This window comes from Thermobia domestica, chromosome 11 (genome assembly GCF_964235325.1).
Source record: "Thermobia domestica chromosome 11, izTheDome1.hap1.1, whole genome shotgun sequence".
Taxonomy (NCBI): domain Eukaryota; kingdom Metazoa; phylum Arthropoda; class Insecta; order Zygentoma; family Lepismatidae; genus Thermobia; species Thermobia domestica.
The window spans coordinates 5,345,881-5,365,537 of NC_137464.1; the positions used below are offsets into that span (position 1 = coordinate 5,345,881).

At 33.5% G+C, this 19,657-nt stretch overlaps 1 protein-coding gene across 5 annotated transcripts in view; it reads left to right on the forward strand.

The window, feature by feature from the left end:
* Ppn (proteoglycan-like sulfated glycoprotein papilin) overlaps nt 1-19,657 on the forward strand; it is a 557,431-nt gene that overhangs the window by 319,282 nt on the left and 218,492 nt on the right. The gene's annotated exons all lie outside the window — the stretch shown is intronic.

A 19,657-nucleotide genomic window follows, 5' to 3' on the forward strand; every position in this document is an offset into this window, starting at 1 on the left:
TGCCTAAGAAGAAGTGTTGGTTGCCTATATTCCTGTTCTAAAATTCTCTACATCAACTGTTAAGAGTCTTCATCCCGGCGAAATTAAAATACCGCTAATTTTACAGTAATTATGTGATATCTTCAAATAGAGAAAAGATAATTGAAATATGAAACAAGAGCGCCCTAGACAATATTATTTTGCGTGAGATACCGTTATCACAAGTCACCTAGTGGCTTTCCGTTTTCAGCTGTTTAGAAACGCGAAAATAAATGCCGATTTTCAAAATGGCTCGAAATCGAAAGCAGATAAGTGAGTCGTGATAACGGTTTCTTATGTAAAATAATATTGTCTAGGGCGCTCTTGTTCCACATTTCGATTATATTTTGTCTATTTGAAGATATCACATAATTTCTGTAAAATTAGCAGTATTTTAATTTCGCCGGGATGAAGACTCTTAAACAAATAAGAATATTATGATGGATTTGCTTCTGATGAGAGAAGTTGTAGGTTCGATTTCCTCAGTATATTTTATATAGAATAGGCCGAATAAAAAAGAAACATATATATCTATAAATTTCGAGGAAAGATTACTCTTATGCTATTCGAGAACTTATTAATACGATATCACAATAAGTGACAATATGTCACGGGAATATGAAATTTTACTATCTCGCTAGGCTTGAAACATTTCTGAAGGAATACTAGATTATTTCTGTAAGTTTGCAAATATAACTCGAAGTTCATTGTCCCTTTTCCTACCGAAACTAATCCATTAAGGATAGTGTAAAGCCACAAGTAGTTTGTTTCTGTGGTAGGAGATGGCGTTGCTTTCGCCCTATCTTTTCAATATTAAATTAATAAATATAAGAAATTACTAATAACTTCTACGAATACTTAAGTTCTTCGCTCTCAGCCTATTTGAAGATAATGACTGTATGCAACAATTGTCCCGCACAAATTTTCGAAGTGTTGATTTGTTCATTGTTGAGTTCAACTAACTGTTGCAGATGAATTCAATGCCTCTTCCATTATCATTTGCTTTACGACTGAAATTCTGGCATTTAGTACGGGATCAAATCTATGAATCCCAAGGTGCCAATTTTTCGACGTTTTCACCTTTTCATTGTTGTATAGGAATTCCACGTTTCTCTCGTTATCGCTTGATTGAATTTTGCCATTTAGTACAGAATCAAGTAATCTATGAATCACCAAATTATCAATTGGTCAAAATTTTATTATTTCTATTGTTGTAAGCTTCTAATTGTTGTTAACGTTAATACGTGTTCCACTATCGGTTGTTGTGGCACTTTGACATTGTGTCATTTACTACAAATCGAAGCCATTTATGTATCCCAAGGTGGCATTTTGTTTTCCATCTAGGACTATAGTTTAATATGAGATCCGGAGGATTTCACATTCACAGAGAATCGAACTTGGATTTTCGGCCTGACTATGGGCGCCCGAAGAAAATTTTCTAGCAGGGGTTCTCTCTGGTTGCTATATTGCGCCTGGAATTTAATATACGTGGTTTGCTATATTACGTATACATTTTCCTGAATCAGGGGGGGGAGCATGGCCCCACCCTGCCCCGTTCGAGCGACCATGAGCCTAACCGAAATATATTCATGCTAACCATGTAACCAGAAACGATCTCTGAATCTATTGCAGAACAAACCAACGTGAAAAATCATTTAAAAAGACCCTCCGCAAGAAATTCCAATATTGTCCTCATAAAACCAGCTTTTATGGGAAAAAGTCTAGACGGCTTGTTTACATCTATAGAAGACACAAAGTTATTTCATCACGCTTTAAGAGGCTTAATCACTGCGAAATTAAAATACCGCTGATTTTACAGTAATTATGTGATATCTTCAAGTAGATTAAATATAATCGAAATGTGGAACAAGAGCGCGCTAGACAACATTATTTTGCATGAGGTACCGTTATCACGAGTCACCTATAGTAGCTTTCCGTTTGCAACCATTTAGAAACGCGAAAATAAATGCCGATTTTCTATATGGCTGGAAATAGAAAGTAGATAAATGAGTCGTGATAACGGTATCTCATATAAAATAATATTGTCTAATGAGCTCTTACTCCACTTTTCGATTATTTTTTTTTATCTATTTGAAGATATTACATAATTACTGTAAAATTAACGGTATTTTAATTTCGCAGTGATTAGGCTTCCTAATTAAATTCATGAGAATTTCGTAAATCGAATCCTTCAAATTTATTTCCACCAACCCCTAAATTTTTCGCAATTGTGAGATTAACAAATAGAGCCAGCCGAGTAAACATTTCGAATTTACATTCAATTTGAATTCTTATACCAAAAATACCAATACCATTGTTCGTAGCTACTTTGAAAGCAATTGGTCCAAATACCAAAAAATCAAACTGTGGCCAAGTCGTGACAAAATATAATCATGTTTAAGGTGGTTTTCTATTTTGTCAGTTAAGACGTTTATATCTGTCAGTAGTATACAACGTAAGAGACATAAAAAAAAAAAAATCCAGTATTTTCTCAAAGGCTATCGGTTCATCTGTGCGAGTCAACTGTAGAAGGTTCAGTAACAAAGAACCGCTCTCGATGTAATTGGCTTGAAGCGCTACACTTGTGGAACCCTGCAGTGCGGAAAGCAAATTGTATGAACAGATAAAAAATCTGACAAAATAAGAATCCTATTTACTATTTTGTGTAGGCTTTAAAATAAGACTACACAAAATAAAGTAAAAAGGAACTAAATTAGGCAGGTTGTGAAATCTATTGTAAATCGAGCTCGTAAAACGAACTGGGTAACGAATCATTTCTTGGGTTACACATGTACAGTGTTGCAAACTTTCTGTGTGTTTTGTGGTCTTGTTATCCAAGGCCAGTTTACGTTGAAAGGTGCTCTATCGAGCGGGTATAACTTATGAAATGAAATGAAATCTTTTAAGTTTTACGTCCCACGATTATACCGGCTAGGCTGATGGAGACGATGATGATGAGAAATGAATGAAATGGTGGAGGAAAGTGGGAGGAAACGGGAGAATCCCGACAAAACCCACGCATACAGCGTTTGTTCACTACAAAGCTCACTTGGCGCAAGCTGGGATCGAAGGTTCACCAGAGGTGAACGATTTACTACTGAGCGACTGCGGCCCAGGGCCTAACTTAGTGGTTAGAGTTATTCTTTCGTAAACAAGAGGTCCCAGGTTTGAATTTGGTGATCAACCATCCTAGCCGAGGTTTGCCCGGCTATTTTATTCAGTCTCACCAAATAAATGTTTAGGGAGCACAGTGGCTTAGTGGTAGAGTGCTTAACTCTAGTGCGTAACGTCACTGGTTCGATCCCCGGTCAAGTAAGTTTGTGGTGGACAACATCGTGTCCGTTGATTTTTTCGTGGTACTTTATTAAAATAAAATCTTTATGTTACTTTTTTTTTTTTTGCTAAACAAGTATAGTTCTGTCAAGAAAGCCTACTTATCAATGACTTGTGAAATGTTAGTTGACTTATGAAATTGGAGACACGAACCCGGGGGACTACCCTGATGTAGCTGTTACTATAAAAGTACGTAATACAGAAAATTATATTTTGAGTACTGTGATGAAGATACAACATGCAAGAAAGATGGAAAGATTATCATGACTGTTCGACCAGAACAAAATGTAAGACGGTGGGTCCACCAATATTTTTATACAGTACTATTGTTTCACCGTCTTGAAGCGAGCCAACTTTGTGCTGCCATCTGCCGGTTACTCCTCAAACTCTGTGAAACATTGTTGGGAAGTTTGGGACAAAGACTCTCAATTTTAGCGTTCTTTTTATAACTAATCCTCTCTATATATAGCCAGTGAACTTAACTAGGCTAGTTATTATCCGCAGCAAGAACTCGCCTTAGTACCCTTCCTGACCAACTAAACCGAAACGTTCCCTCAAATATTTGCCCTATTATGCGCCCTCCCAATCCAGCGCCCGGGACACAAACCCCGTTTGCTCCGTCACAGTTACTAACTAACTAACTCTATGGCCTATGAAACCCGGAGGTTCAATGCCGCGTTCACAAAAGCTCTCCACTGACTTCTATCTTTAGCTAATTGCATCCTTTGTATTCCTATCTCTGCGAGACTCAGGGACTATTTCCTGAGTCGGATTCTGAAAATTGTGGAAGTGCAAGGGACTTCGACTGAGAGGATCTCTGTCAATCTCGTGACGTATTGTGCTACGTCAGTGATGAAAGCCACGCAAAAACCATCTAAACAATCACGCCCCTTTATCCCTGTTTGTCAGTTATAAGTTTTCTCCCTTGTATGACTTAGCCTTAATATTGTCCTCCCATCTGCGCCTAGGTCTTCCTAATGGTCGTTTTCTGATGGGTCTTCCAGTCAAGACATTTGAAAGCGTTTCTACTTTCTTCCATTCTAGGTACATGACCTGCCCACCTAAGCCTCCTAGACTCGACGATCCTAAAAATGTTGGGTAAACATAAATTATGTAGTTCCTCGTTATGAAGTTTCCGCCATTCCCCATTCCCGTTCCTCTTGGGTCCGAATATTCTTCTCAGGATCCTGTTCTCAAATACTTTCAATCTATGTTATTCCCTCAGAGTAAGTGACCATGTTTCGCAACCATACAAAACAACAGGCATGATTATCGTTTTGTATATTTTAAGCTTCAAATTCCTCGACAGAATTCGCGACGAAAAGAGATTTTGAACAGAATAGTAACACGAATTCCCTGCTTTTAGTCGACATTTAATTTCTTCATGAATATGATTTTCCTCTGTTAATATTGACGAATGAGGTTTTCTCCTAGTTACGTCACTATAAAATAACTAACACATGATATTTGTTTGTGACCACTGACCCACCTCAAAGTAAGTTCCTTTACTTCAATAATTACTACCGGCTAGATTCCAAAATAGCCGGTTGGCTACACTTTGAATCTGAAATGCTTGTTGATCATGCGTTTTCGGAGATTGCTTTTCGCTTCATAAAGAAAAGTCCTGACATCAACGAGATGAGCTTCAAGATTGGGAAAACAGAAATAAAGAAAATAAAAATTAAAAAAAAAAAACGTATCAGTTGTTTTGTATACTTCACTGTCGGCATTTCGTTTATTTTTAGTTTTTTCTTAAGTATGAACAAGGCTTTTGGGAAGGGAAAAAATAAAGAGGGGAGGGGTCCTTTCTCTGCGATTGACGTGTGATCTATGACTTTAGATTTTGAGATTCTCCATTCAGATAAAAGCGAAGGAGAAAAAACCGAACAGAAATAAAGAGAGAAAAGTATACTCGTTGTAAATTCTTTCTGACGGAACTAAAGTAATGGACGCGGAGAGGTCAACGATACGCTCTCCAGATGGAGATGGAATCTCTGGAGAGTTTTTATTTCTCATTCTGCTCTGTGGTGGCACTCACGAAGGGGGTAAAAGTTCTCTCCTTTTACTTAAAGAAAGAAAAAAAACCCTCTCTATCAGGGGATTTGAGACTTGACCACTTTTAATTGTCTGTATTCCTACACTTTATCGGTCAAAAAACTTTCGGTTGGAATTCCGAGACTTTGCAAAGTCATGCAATGGAATTTTATAGTTCTTTAATTTTTCGAAGGAATGTTTAACATAGTTAAGAGTCTTCATCCCGGCGAAATTAAAATACCGCTAATTTTACAGTAATTATGTGATATCTTCAAATAGATAAAAGATAATCGAATTGTGGAACAAGAGCGCCCTAGGCAATATTATTTTACATAAGAAACCGCTATCACGACTCACTTATCTGCTTTCGATTTCGAGCCATTTTGAAAATTAGCATTTATTTTCGCGTTTCTAAACAGCTGAAAACGGAAAGCCACTAGGTGACTTGTGATAACGGTACCTAAGCAAAATAATATTGTCTAGGGTGCTCTTGTTCCATATTTGAATTATCTTTTATCTATTTGAAGATATTACATAATTATTGTAAAATTAGCGGTATTTTAATTTCGCCGGGATGAAGACTCTTAAAGATGGAAATGAATAGCTAATCGGTTTGACAAGAGTAAAAGCTTATGTATAGATTACAGCAGTGATTCAAAACCTTGTTTGACTGATGAAATATTTGTACTCTACTGCACACCCAAGACATCGCATCATACTTAGATTAGGAACATGTTCTTGCGCCAGTGCAGGCATTGAGTGGTAACTTATTATTGAAGGCTTATTATTAACATTAATAAAATGAAATGTGTTCTATATGACTTCTAGGTGACAATAAATAAATAAATTCTGAAATTTCGCAATACATTGATTGGGAAAGCCTGTAACATAGGACCATTCTATAAAAGTAAGACTGGGGCACACCCACGGGCAAGGGCGCCGATTTCTCTGTAAATTTGGAGGGCCCATTCAGATGCAGAAGGTATATATATATGAGAACTTTAAGACAAATTGTATTCAAATTATGCCAAATATTGTATATTCATAAATACAATAGATGGCTCACATGAACTTTGGGGTTAGCCCGAGACCCCGACCCCCCAAGATCAGCGCCCTTGCCCACGGGAAAGGTTTCTGGGTCTGAATCCCCCAAAATTTTGTATTCGACTTACATTTATAGACTTTCTTAACATAACTATACTTGTTTAACAGAGAAATGTTTGATGTAGGCTAAAGATTTAATTTTAGCCTCATTCTCTTTCTATTCATATAAAAATAATCTAGTCCTATCGTTTTTCTGAAAATATATGTGTCAGTAATTAACAATTGCTTATAATCTTTTCACCTGGAAAATAAGACAGATTTAACATTACATAGACATATTGGACTCCTCAAAAATACTTTTGCCCCCCCCCCCGAACAAAGATTTCTTGGTGCGCACCTACTGTCAAGCATGCCCCACGTGAAGGAGTTTGGTTACATTGAAAGAAGCTGAGTGATATACAATCAACCTGACGTTTAGGTACAATTGGGTTGCATACTATAGAGGGTCAATTATATATGGAAGTAACCCTTATCTTGCTTAGAGTTTATGTGGTATATTCTACTGTGCAAATCATTAGTTAGCAAGTAATTTGGTCATCATAAAACGGTGATTCAGGCTTAGGTCAAATTTTCGCAAAAGTATTTCATTAAGGTTAGTGTAAAGGGACAAATTTTGTCGATAGATGTCAGTACAGTCTTCGTATGTCTCCCATGAATTTTTTTACCTTTTACGAAAATTTACAATTTTTTTTTTTATAAATTTCAACCTAGAGACCTCAAATTTTTAGAGAAGGAACTTCATAACCTATTAAAGGGAACAATCCGTGCCGATTTTTTATTTAGAATTTTCTTCATTTTTTGTTGAAACAGTTCCATTGTTAAAGGTTTGGATATCCATTTCAATAATCAAGCCATTTCAACAATGAAGAAAGTTCTAAATAAAAAATCGGCACGGATTGTTTCCTTTAACAGATTATGAAGTTCCTTCTCTAAAAATTTGAAGTCTCTATGTTGAAATTTATAAAAGAAATCGTGAATTTTCGTGAAAGATAAAACATACATGGGAGAGATACGAAGACTATAGTTACATCTAGCGGCAAAACTTGTCCCTTTAAACCAACCTTAATTGGTATTTAGAAAAAGAAATAGTGGAAAATACGTGAAGAAATCTTTCAAGTTTAACGTCCTACGTTATGCCTTTAGACCAGCATTGCCAACATGTACGATAATTATCGAATCATACGATAATTTTGACCCCGTACGATGTACGATAGTTGATGTACGAAAATAGGGAAGTATACGATAATTTAATAACTCGTGATAAAATGCAAAGATAGTTCTAAGGGTATTTGAAAATCGAAAGAAATTTCATTCATTGCATAAGAAAGAATATGAATTTTGCAACAAATGTGACGAAATTACTCAAAATATAACAAAGGCGACCAAAGTGTCGAGGAAGTAAATAATGCTGGTAAATTAACTTTAACAGGAGTAATTTACATATTTTTAGGCTATACTGTTAGCTACAGTTTACGTTTATCGCACCCAAAAATCATAAAACCAATTCACCTGTTTACTCATGTTTATTATTACTAGGTAATTGGTTAATCGGACCACTGTAATTTAATATACATTTGAGAATACGTATATATGAAATCCACGTTATCTACTCGATCGTTAAGGGGCAATTATTTGCTACTTGATGTACATACGTTTTCACAGGTAAACATATAAAGTGTTAATGGAAAATCACAGAACTCTTTTCGATAGATTCGTAAAGAATTGAACTTCAATATTGTTTTTTTTTGTTTTGTTTTTTATGAAAATTGTTAAACATAATTTTAGCTGTAAACATTCGCTTTTTATTATTATTATTATTATTATTATTATTATTATTATTATTATTATTATTATTATTATTATTATTATTATTATTATTATTATTATTATTATTATTATTATTATTATTATTATTATTATTATTAAAGCTTGATATTGAGACTGGAAACAAAAGATACGATAATTTTACGACAAAAACGATCATTTAAAGAGCTACGTACGATAATATCCTCTGATCAGGTTGGCAACGCTGCTTTAGATTGAGGGAGATGGATGATTAAGGCAAATGAAAAATAATGGAAGAAATTGTGGAATGATAAGTGGGAGGAAACGAGATTACATCGAGAATACCCAAGGTCACGATGTTGTCCACTTACTTGACATGGGATCGAACCAGGAATCCTACGGACCAGAGCCATGCACACACCTCCGTGCTCACGAAATACATGAAACAAACCTGTTTTACATTAAGTACATTTTAAGTACATTCACTGTGTTCTTAGGTATAATAAAGAATTATTAAAATCAATGAAATACGAATTTTTTCCGTAGTCAAGAATCTGATTTTTCCTTCTTTGGTACAAATTTGTTTACACATCTTTCTTTCACCTAAATAGTAGATCTACATTCAATAAACAAGAAAAAAAATCTTCTTAAGAGAAATCACTGACAAAATAAAATACCGCTAATTTTACAGTAATTATGTAATATCTTCAAATAGATAAAACGTAATTGAAAAGTGGAGAAACAGCTCGCAAGACAATATTATTTTACATGGGATGCCGTTATCACGACTCACTTATATGCTTTCGATTTCCAGCCATTTAGAAAATCGGCATTTATTTTCACGTTTATAAATGACTGCAAACGGAAAGCTACTAAGTGACTCGTGATAACGGTACCTCATGCAAAATAATATTGTCTAGGGAGCTCTTGTTCTACATTTCGATTATCTTTTATCTATTTGAAGATATTACATAATTACTGTACAATTAGCGGTATTTTAATTTCCCCGTGATGAGGCCTCTTAAGAAATAAACCCAATCAACAATTGTTGACCTGTTTTAAATTTCGATAATCTCTTAATAAAAGTTTTCAAAATCAGTTTTTTTTTTCAACCTGTAGGCCGGCATTGTTTTTGATTTATAAGGTATAACACATTTCAAAATGCCTTGCAATTATGTCGGAAAGTCTTTAGAAATGGAACAAGGTAAGTGTCAGAGGAGTTTAATTTCGAGGAACAGGTGTAGAATTACAGTTTATGAGAGTGAAAGACAAGGGGAAAACTTCTACAAAGGAAAGTAAAATAATATTATGGAAAAAAGACAGAAGAAGAAAAAACTATTTTCTTGCTTGCCAACCCCATCTCGATTTCTGAGATGAAAAGTGAGAAGAATAAAGCTAAGCGTTATGGACATTGAATGAATAAACATGGCTGTCAGGAGTTGTGAGATGTTAAATAGACAAGGCGCCAACTCTTTTGAGGAATTTTCTACCTTCTTCAGGTGTCCAATAGCGTTTCTCTTGACAGGATGGATTTGAATTGTAGAAGCAGGCCCACTGTCAGCTTAATCATAGTATTTTTCATTCTCTTAAAGCCCTTCAACACTGTTTCCTTCGCAAGTTTCACACTTTCTCTTTTTCAGGAGAACTTTTACCTGCTATTCATTTCAGTGAACTCTCCGAATGGGAACTGAATCCGGTACCCCGTATGTGCTCTAACCTTTAGACGGGCTGAGGTGGCTCAGTGGTAGAGCGGTCATCTCTGGTGCATGGGGTTCCTGGTTCGATCGCGCCAAGTGTGCTTTGTGGTGGACAAGCACCGCGCGCGTGGGTTCTCTCGAGTTTCTCCCCTTTTCCTCCTACTTTATTCATTCCTCCATTTCACTTATTTCTCATCATCACCGTCTCCCTTAGCATCGTCTGCATAGCGTGCGACGCAAAACTGAAAGATTTCATTTCATTTTCAATTCTAATCTCAAGAACTGGGGATATTTACGCCCTTATCTGTCTATTAAAACTACAAGATCCACTAAAACTTTCGATTTCAACATTCATCTCCATATGACAAAAATGGTCAGAGATATGACAAAAATATTTCCTTTATTGATATTTGGTTTGAAATTTGAGTGCTAAATCAGAAGATCGCACATTTATTAAAAGGGGGAAATATTTGTTATTATTTACGGTACAAAGTCTTACCTTGTTCACTCAAAATAAACGTCATTGCAATGTAGTTGAAGTTCAAACGTCAATAAGTTAATACATGAGTTGTTTCTAGTTTATTTTGTGTTTCCGTTCTTGTCGTTTAGTTTGTTGAATTCAGCGTTTCTTCTCATCATCGAAGATATTTGAGGCAGTGATGTACATTCAGTTTAAGGTAGAATTAGAACCACTAGAATGCGTTCAATTTGGTGTCTCGCCAGGAATCAATGTAGCGCTAGCCACTAGACCAGCAGGGACGGTTTGTATCCTTATGCATCACTGGTGGCTATGAAGGACGTGCTTCGAACCTACAACTGAAACTTGAGGGATGCATATTCCAAATCAACTTTCACAGTAGACCGTTCCTTACCAACCTATCCCGCCTTCAAGAGTGCTGCCTTATAGAACCACGGCACTGAGAGGGAAAGTTAAGTAGGTTGTCTCGTTACTCGGAGTTTAATACTACATGCAACAATGCTGTATGCAGTGTGGTCCTACAGTTTAAGGTGAAATTCGAACCACGGATTCGAACTTTCAAGTCTGTCCCGCCGACAATCAAATAAGTCCCAATGCACCAAAAACGAGCGCACTATCCAGCAAACTGGTGACAACGACTGGTAGAGCTAAGATTACTCAATACGCCTCCTGAAGAGTGATGGATTTACATATAAGCTTAGGGATGCGCACGAGACAAGATTTGTGTCTGTCTCGTCTCGAAAATGTGCTGTAAAAGTGATGTCTCGACTCGAAAAAATGTATATTTTAGTATTGGAAGAGCCTTGTCTCGACTTGAATTTTGTCAGGAAAATCCTGTCTTGACTCGTCTCGTGTGCATCCTTATATAAGCTAAACAAGCTATAGCGTTTAGGGCAGGCTCGTTTTTTTTTTTTTTTTTTTTTTTTTTTTTGCTGGAAGGGGTCCAATACTAACAACACATTACTTCTATGAGACTGACCCAGTCAGACACGTATACAGGAATTTATGTCGAGAGGGATCCAAAGCATTTAGCGGATCCATTTACAATATGAGGATAAATTACATTAAAATTTCTGAAATCACCCCTAAAATTAGAGTAAATTTACAGAAAAGTCAGATCTTGGGGAGAGGAGATCCGAACTTGTAGGCTCACTCTTGCGTGCGTTCTTCGGTTCAGAGTTATTCTGCATCCGAAAAGACGATAATAATTTATTGAGTATTGCAATCTATATTCTCAGAAAGAAAATATATAACTAAATTGCTTTTATAAGAAAAGAACGGCTGTACAAATAAAATGTAAAATCAAATCTTTTAGACTATATCAAATATTTCTTCGCTAAACAAGTATAAATTTATTAAGAAAATATGCAAATGTATGTCGAATTAAAAAATTTCGGGGGTTCGGACCTGTTGGCATCCCGTGTGGTTGCGCCCATGGTTTAGTTTCCCGCTCGTTCTCTCGAGGACCCCTAAAAAATTAAAGGAAAGAAAACTGGATGTACATTTCGAAAATATAAGATAAAAACAATGTCAATAAAACTTAGCTAACCTTACAGCAACAGTGTTTTTTGTTCTGTAAACTCCTATGATGTCAGTAGTGTAATTGATGCCCCTTTTGATAGCCTTCTTCCCAAAATACAACAGTATTGTGCTCATGTCTATGTAGGCCTTTAGGGTTCCTACGTACTGCATGGATTGGTTGCGTGGGAACATGTAGCATATAGCTCAAGATTGGAATGCAGTCAGGAGCACACCCACGGGGGAGAGGAGGTTCCGGACACTAATTACATAAGTTTTTACAAAATAAATAAATTATTACAAAATAAATACAAATAATATTTAAAAAAGTAATTAACAAGGAACACAGATACTATGATAAGGCATCAATTAACGTTGAGTTCATTTTTCTAGACTCTGTCTTAACCTAGATTTTTGAGTAATTCAAATTTTGGCCACACTGTCATTTCTATGGATAGCAACACTGATTATTGTTCCGATTCGTATTTTCGGGTGTAGAATAACAGTATCTAATGTTGTGGTATTTACCTTTCATTATCTCTTTTCACTTACGAAAAACAGGCAAAAATAAAATTGTTACCTTTTGAAAAATATTTAGTAGTTTGCCCTCTTAATAGGAAAATGATTGATATAGCATGACAATTTGATCTTACACTTCATCTGTACTCTTTCTCTTATAAAAACAATCTAGTTCTATCATTATTTCCTAAAAATATAGATGGAAGTATAACCTATACTATAATACTATAATAAAACTCTTCTTGTTTAACAGGGAAATGATTGATGTAGCATGAAAATTTGATCTTACACTTCATCTGTACTCTTTCTCTTATAAAAACAATCTAGTTCTATCATTATTTCCTAAAAATATAGATGGAAGTATAACCTATACTATAATACTATAATAAAACTCTTCTTGTTTAACAGGGAAATGATTGATGTAGCATGAAAATTTGATCTTACACTTCATCTGTACTCTTTCTCTTATAAAAACAATCTAGTTCTATCATTATTTCCTAAAAATATAGATGGAAGTATAACCTATACTATAATAAAACTATACTTGTTTAACAGGGAAATGATTGATGTAGCATGAAAATTTGATTTTACAATTCATCTGTACTCTTTCTCTTATAAAAACAATCTAGTTCTATCATTATTTCCTAAAAATATAGATGGAAGTATAACCTATACTATAATAAAACTATACTTGTTTAACAGGGAAATGATTGATGTAGCATGAAAATTTGATTTTACAATTCATCTGTACTCTTTCTCTTATAAAAACAATCTAGTTCTATCATTATTTCCTAAAAATATAGATGGAAGTATAACCTATACTATAATAAAACTATACTTGTTTAACAGGGAAATGATTGATGTAGCATGAAAATTTGATCTTACACTTCATCTGTACTCTTTCTCTTATAAAAACAATCTAGTTCTATCATTATTTCCTAAAAATATAGATGGAAGTATAACCTATACTATAATAAAACTATACTTGTTTAACAGGGAAATGATTGATGTAGCATGAAAATTTGATTTTACAATTCATCTGTACTCTTTCTCTTATAAAAACAATCTAGTTCTATCATTATTTCCTAAAAATATAGATGGAAGTATAACCTATACTATAATAAAACTATACTTGTTTAACAGGGAAATGATTGATGTAGCATGAAAATTTGATTTTACAATTCATCTGTACTCTTTCTCTTATAAAAACAATCTAGTTCTATCATTATTTCCTAAAAATATAGATGGAAGTATAACCTATACTATAATAAAACTATACTTGTTTAACAGGGAAATGATTGATGTAGCATGAAAATTTGATTTTACAATTCATCTGTACTCTTTCTCTTATAAAAACAATCTAGTTCTATCATTATTTCCTAAAAATATAGATGGAAGTATAACCTATACTATAATAAAACTATACTTGTTTAACAGGGAAATGATTGATGTAGCATGAAAATTTGATCTTACACTTCATCTGTACTCTTTCTCTTATATAAAAACAATCTAGTTCTATCATTATTTCCTAAAAATATAGATGGAAGTATAACCTATACTATAATACTATAATAAAACTACACTTGTTTAACAGGGAAATGATTGATGTAGCATGAAAATTTGATCTTACACTTCATCTGTACTCTTTCTCTTATATAAAAACAATCTAGTTCTATCATTATTTCCTAAAAATATAGATGGAAGTATAACCTATACTATAATACTATAATAAAACTATACTTGTTTAACAGGGAAATGATTGATGTAGCATAAAAATTTGATCTTACACTTCATCTGTACTCTTTCTCTTATATAAAAACAATCTAGTTCTATCATTATTTCCTAAAAATATAGATGGAAGTATAACCTATACTATAATACTATAATAAAACTATACTTGTTTAACAGGGAAATGATTGATGTAGCATGAAAATTTGATCTTACACTTCATCTGTACTCTTTCTCTTATAAAAACAATCTAGTTCTATCATTATTTCCTAAAAATATAGATGGAAGTATAACCTATACTATAATACTATAATAAAACTATACTTGTTTAACAGGGAAATGATTGATGTAGCATGAAAATTTGATCTTACACTTCATCTGTACTCTTTCTCTTATAAAAACAATCTAGTTCTATCATTATTTCCTAAAAATATAGATGGAAGTATAACCTATACTATAATACTATAATAAAACTATACTTGTTTAACAGGGAAATGATTGATGTAGAATGAAAATTTGATCTTACACTTCATCTGTACTCTTTCTCTTATAAAAACTATCTAGTTCTATCATTATTTCCTAAAAATATAGATGGAAATATAACCTATACTATAATACTATAATAAAACTATACTTGTTTAACAGGGAAACGATTGATGTAGAATGAAAATTTGATCTTACACTTCATCTGTACTCTTTCTCTTATAAAAACAATCTAGTTCTATCATTATTTCCTAAAAATATAGATGGAAGTATAACCTATACTATAATACTATAATAAAACTATACTTGTTTAACAGGGAAATGATTGCTGTCGCATCAAAATTTGTTCTTACACTTCATGTGTACTCTTTCTCTTATAAAAACAATCTAGTTCTATCATTATTTCCTAAAAATATAGATGGAAGTATAACCTATACTATAATACTATAATAAAACTATACTTGTTTAACAGGGAAATGATTGCTGTCGCATCAAAATTTGATCTTACACTTCATCTGTACTCTTTCTCTTATAAAAACAATCTAGTTCTATCATTATTTCCTAAAAATATAGATGGAAGTATAACCTATACTATAATACTATAATAAAACTATACTTGTTTAACAGGGAAATGATTGATGTAGCATGAAAATTTGATCTTACACTTCATCTGTACTCTTTCTCTTATAAAAACAATCTAGTTCTATCATTATTTCCTAAAAATATAGATGGAAGTATAACCTATACTATAATAAAACTATACTTGTTTAACAGGGAAATGATTGATGTAGCATGAAAATTTGATCTTACACTTCATCTGTACTCTTTCTCTTATATAAAAACAATCTAGTTCTATCATTATTTCCTAAAAATATAGATGGAAGTATAGCCTATACTATAATACTATAATAAAACTATACTTGTTTAACAGGGAAATGATTGATGTAGCATGAAAATTTGATCTTACACTTCATCTGTACTCTTTCTCTTATAAAAACAATCTAGTTCTATCATTATTTCCTAAAAATATAGATGGAAGTATAACCTATACTATAATACTATAATAAAACTATACTTGTTTAACAGGGAAATGATTGATGTAGCATGAAAATTTGATCTTACACTTCATCTGTACTCTTTCTCTTATATAAAAACAATCTAGTTCTATCATTATTTCCTAAAAATATAGATGGAAGTATAACCTATACTATAATACTATAATAAAACTCTACTTGTTTAACAGGGAAATGATTGATGTAGCATGAAAATTTGATCTTACACTTCATCTGTACTCTTTCTCTTATAAAAACAATCTAGTTCTATCATTATTTCCTAAAAATATAGATGGAAGTATAACCTATACTATAATACTATAATAAAACTATACTTGTTTAACAGGGAAATGATTGATGTAGCATGAAAATTTGATCTTACACTTCATCTGTACTCTTTCTCTTATAAAAACAATCTAGTTCTATCATTATTTCCTAAAAATATAGATGGAAGTATAACCTATACTATAATAAAACTATACTTGTTTAACAGGGAAATGATTGATGTAGCATGAAAATTTGATTTTACAATTCATCTGTACTCTTTCTCTTATAAAAACAATCTAGTTCTATCATTATTTCCTAAAAATATAGATGGAAGTATAACCTATACTATAATACTATAATAAAACTATACTTGTTTAACAGGGAAATGATTGATATAGAATGAAAATTTGATCTTACACTTCATCTGTACTCTTTCTCTTATAAAAACAATCTATTTCTATCATTATTTCCTAAAAATATAGATGGAAGTATAACCTATACTATAATACTATAATAAAACTATACTTGTTTAACAGGGAAATGATTGATATAGAATGAAAATTTGATCTTACACTTCATCTGTACTCTTTCTCTTATAAAAACAATCTATTTCTATCATTATTTCCTAAAAATATAGATGGAAGTATAACCTATACTATAATACTATAATAAAACTATACTTGTTTAACAGGGAAATGATTGATGTAGCATGAAAATTTGATCTTACACTTCATCTGTACTCTTTCTCTTATAAAAACAATCTAGTTCTATCATTATTTCCTAAAAATATAGATGGAAGTATAACCTATACTATAATAAAACTATACTTGTTTAACAGGGAAATGATTGATGTAGCATGAAAATTTGATTTTACAATTCATCTGTACTCTTTCTCTTATAAAAACAATCTAGTTCTATCATTATTTCCTAAAAATATAGATGGAAGTATAACCTATACTATAATACTATAATAAAACTATACTTGTTTAACAGGGAAATGATTGATGTAGCATGAAAATTTGATCTTACACTTCATCTGTACTCTTTCTCTTATATAAAAACAATCTAGTTCTATCATTATTTCCTAAAAATATAGATGGAAGTATAACCTATACTATAATACTATAATAAAACTATACTTGTTTAACAGGGAAATGATTGATGTAGAATGAAAATTTGATCTTACACTTCATCTATACTCTTTCTCTTATAAAAAAACAATCTAGTTCTATCATTAATTTTTTTTTTTTTTTTTGAAAATAGAGGTGCAAGTATTTTACAATTGTTTATCGTCTTGGGTCGCGGTAGCTGAGTGGTAGGGCGTTCACTTCTGGTCCATGAAGTCCTTGGTTCAATCCCAGCTCGCGCCAAGTGAATTTGTGGTGGACAAACACCGTATGAGTGGATTTTCTTGGGGTTCTCCCGTTTCCTCCCGCTTTCTTTATTCCACCATTTCACTCATTTCTCATCATCACCGTCTCCTTTAGTCTATCCGGCGTAACCGTGGGAGTTCATTTCACTTATTTATCGTCTTTTCGGGTGCTGAATAATACCCTTTCAATACTGCATAAACTAGTGGCTTGTAACATTGGATCATCTTCAAAACTTGTACCCCCAACTAAAATTTCTGGATGCGCGCCTGATATAAGTTAAAAAACAATTACAATAAAACCTACCTAACGTTACAGCAACAGTATTTCGTGTTCTATAAGCTCCTATGATGTCAGTACAGGTAAGTGGGTCCCCTTTTCCTAACTTTCTTCCTAAAATACATAACTAATATGCTAATCTCTGTATATAAGGTGCCTACGTTCTGCGTGGATTGGTTGCATTGCAAGGCAATATATAGGCTAGTATACAGGGGAAGACTGCAGTGTAGTAAATTTGTCATAGGCAAAGAAGAGCTGAACATATAAATGACCAAGGACGCCGATTTCTCTGTAACTTTGGGGGGGAATTCATTAAAAAGTCTATATAACAATAAAAATATATATATTCATAAAAGTATCTGGGAGCCCACATGAGCTTTGGGGAGGCGGCCCCCCAAAATAGGTGCCCTTGTAAATGTCCCCCTTAAGATACACTTGAAACCAATTATTTTCCATACAGATATACACACGAAAAATATTATTTATTTTATTCTTTCTTCGAATAAATTACTTGGGTCTAATAATTTTGAGTGGACAGAGACACCTAGAGTAATCTGTTATAGGGCTACAGGATATTATAGTAGAAAATGAAAGCGGAGGCATCTAGGAGTGATCATTACGCCATCTCTTGCCTCTTTTTGTAGTTACCGCTTCAGGGAGAATTTCTCACATTATCTGCCATAATTTGAATGTTAGAAAGGCTAATCAGGTGCATGAGATGACACGCTAATTGGATCTAGAAACCATCAAAATAAAACAGAGAGAGAAAACATGAAGGAGTACTGAATACCTTTTAAAAACGGGCGGGTTTCTTTTACATTATAGTTTTCTAACAAGGTTAGAGAACGAAAATATTCCCAACAGGTGTCGTTAGTACTAATTACATAGACATGTTGAAATTAGAGAAAACAATCTAATACATGATATGAGTTAGAATAAAACAACGCAAAGGTCACACCTTTTTTAAAAAAATTATAACCCTTCTACCCTTCCAGCATAGAAAACTGCACCAAATTACTTGTGCGAAATACCTGTCAAAGGAGTTCAGATTCTCGATTTCCTTCCAGTTTCAATGTGTTCTTTAACAATTTGTTTGCGATCACAAAAGTAGAAGTGTGCGTGCATGCAACTCAATATACGAGAAACATACTGAAAGTGTTTAGGTAATCTTTGGGAAATCAATTTATTTAGATAAAACATATTACAATTTCTCAAAATAGTCTCCACAACTATTAATACACTTTTGCATTCTTAAAAACCACGAGGCAAATATATTTTTTAAAAAATCGTTTTTTGGAATATCAGAAATTTCATTATTATACGCTGCGATAGCTTCTTCATTTGTTTGAAAGCACCGTCCTCGAAGCTTTTTCTTGAGTTTTGGCAAGAAAGCAAAGTCACACGGAGCTAAATCTGGAGAATAAGCCGGGTGTGGTAGAATACGGACTCCATTTTCCTGCAGTAACTCCCAAGTTTTCGCTACTGTGTGTGGCTGTGCATTGTCGTGATGAAGAAGAAAGTGAGACAGTGGAGCACTTACCTAAATACGGGCCTGATTATTGCTGGGACATTTTCATCTGTAACTGCGGTGCTTCGGCGCCCAGAGCGAGGCTTATTTGTCAGGCTTTGTTGGTCGCGTTTAAATTCCGCAAACCACTTGTTAACGGTTGCATGTGAAGGGGCAGAATCCTCGAAACACTTTTCAAAACGATCATGTGATTCCTCGTGCGTTAAGCCACGTAAAAGTTCATTGCACGCAAATCACGTCGGTCGAACTCTATTGTTGCCAACTGGCAGATTTATTAAACTAACCTACACTTCCAACCCGCTAATTTTCCAAACAAACAAACTTGTAGCTTTGTAATTATATCTTTAACCACTATTGGGCATATTCTTTTAAACGTAATACGTTTCCAAGGTTGTTATAAAATAGAGGATCTTCGTATACAACAAAATCGTGAAGCCATACGTCACAACTTTGCCACACCTACT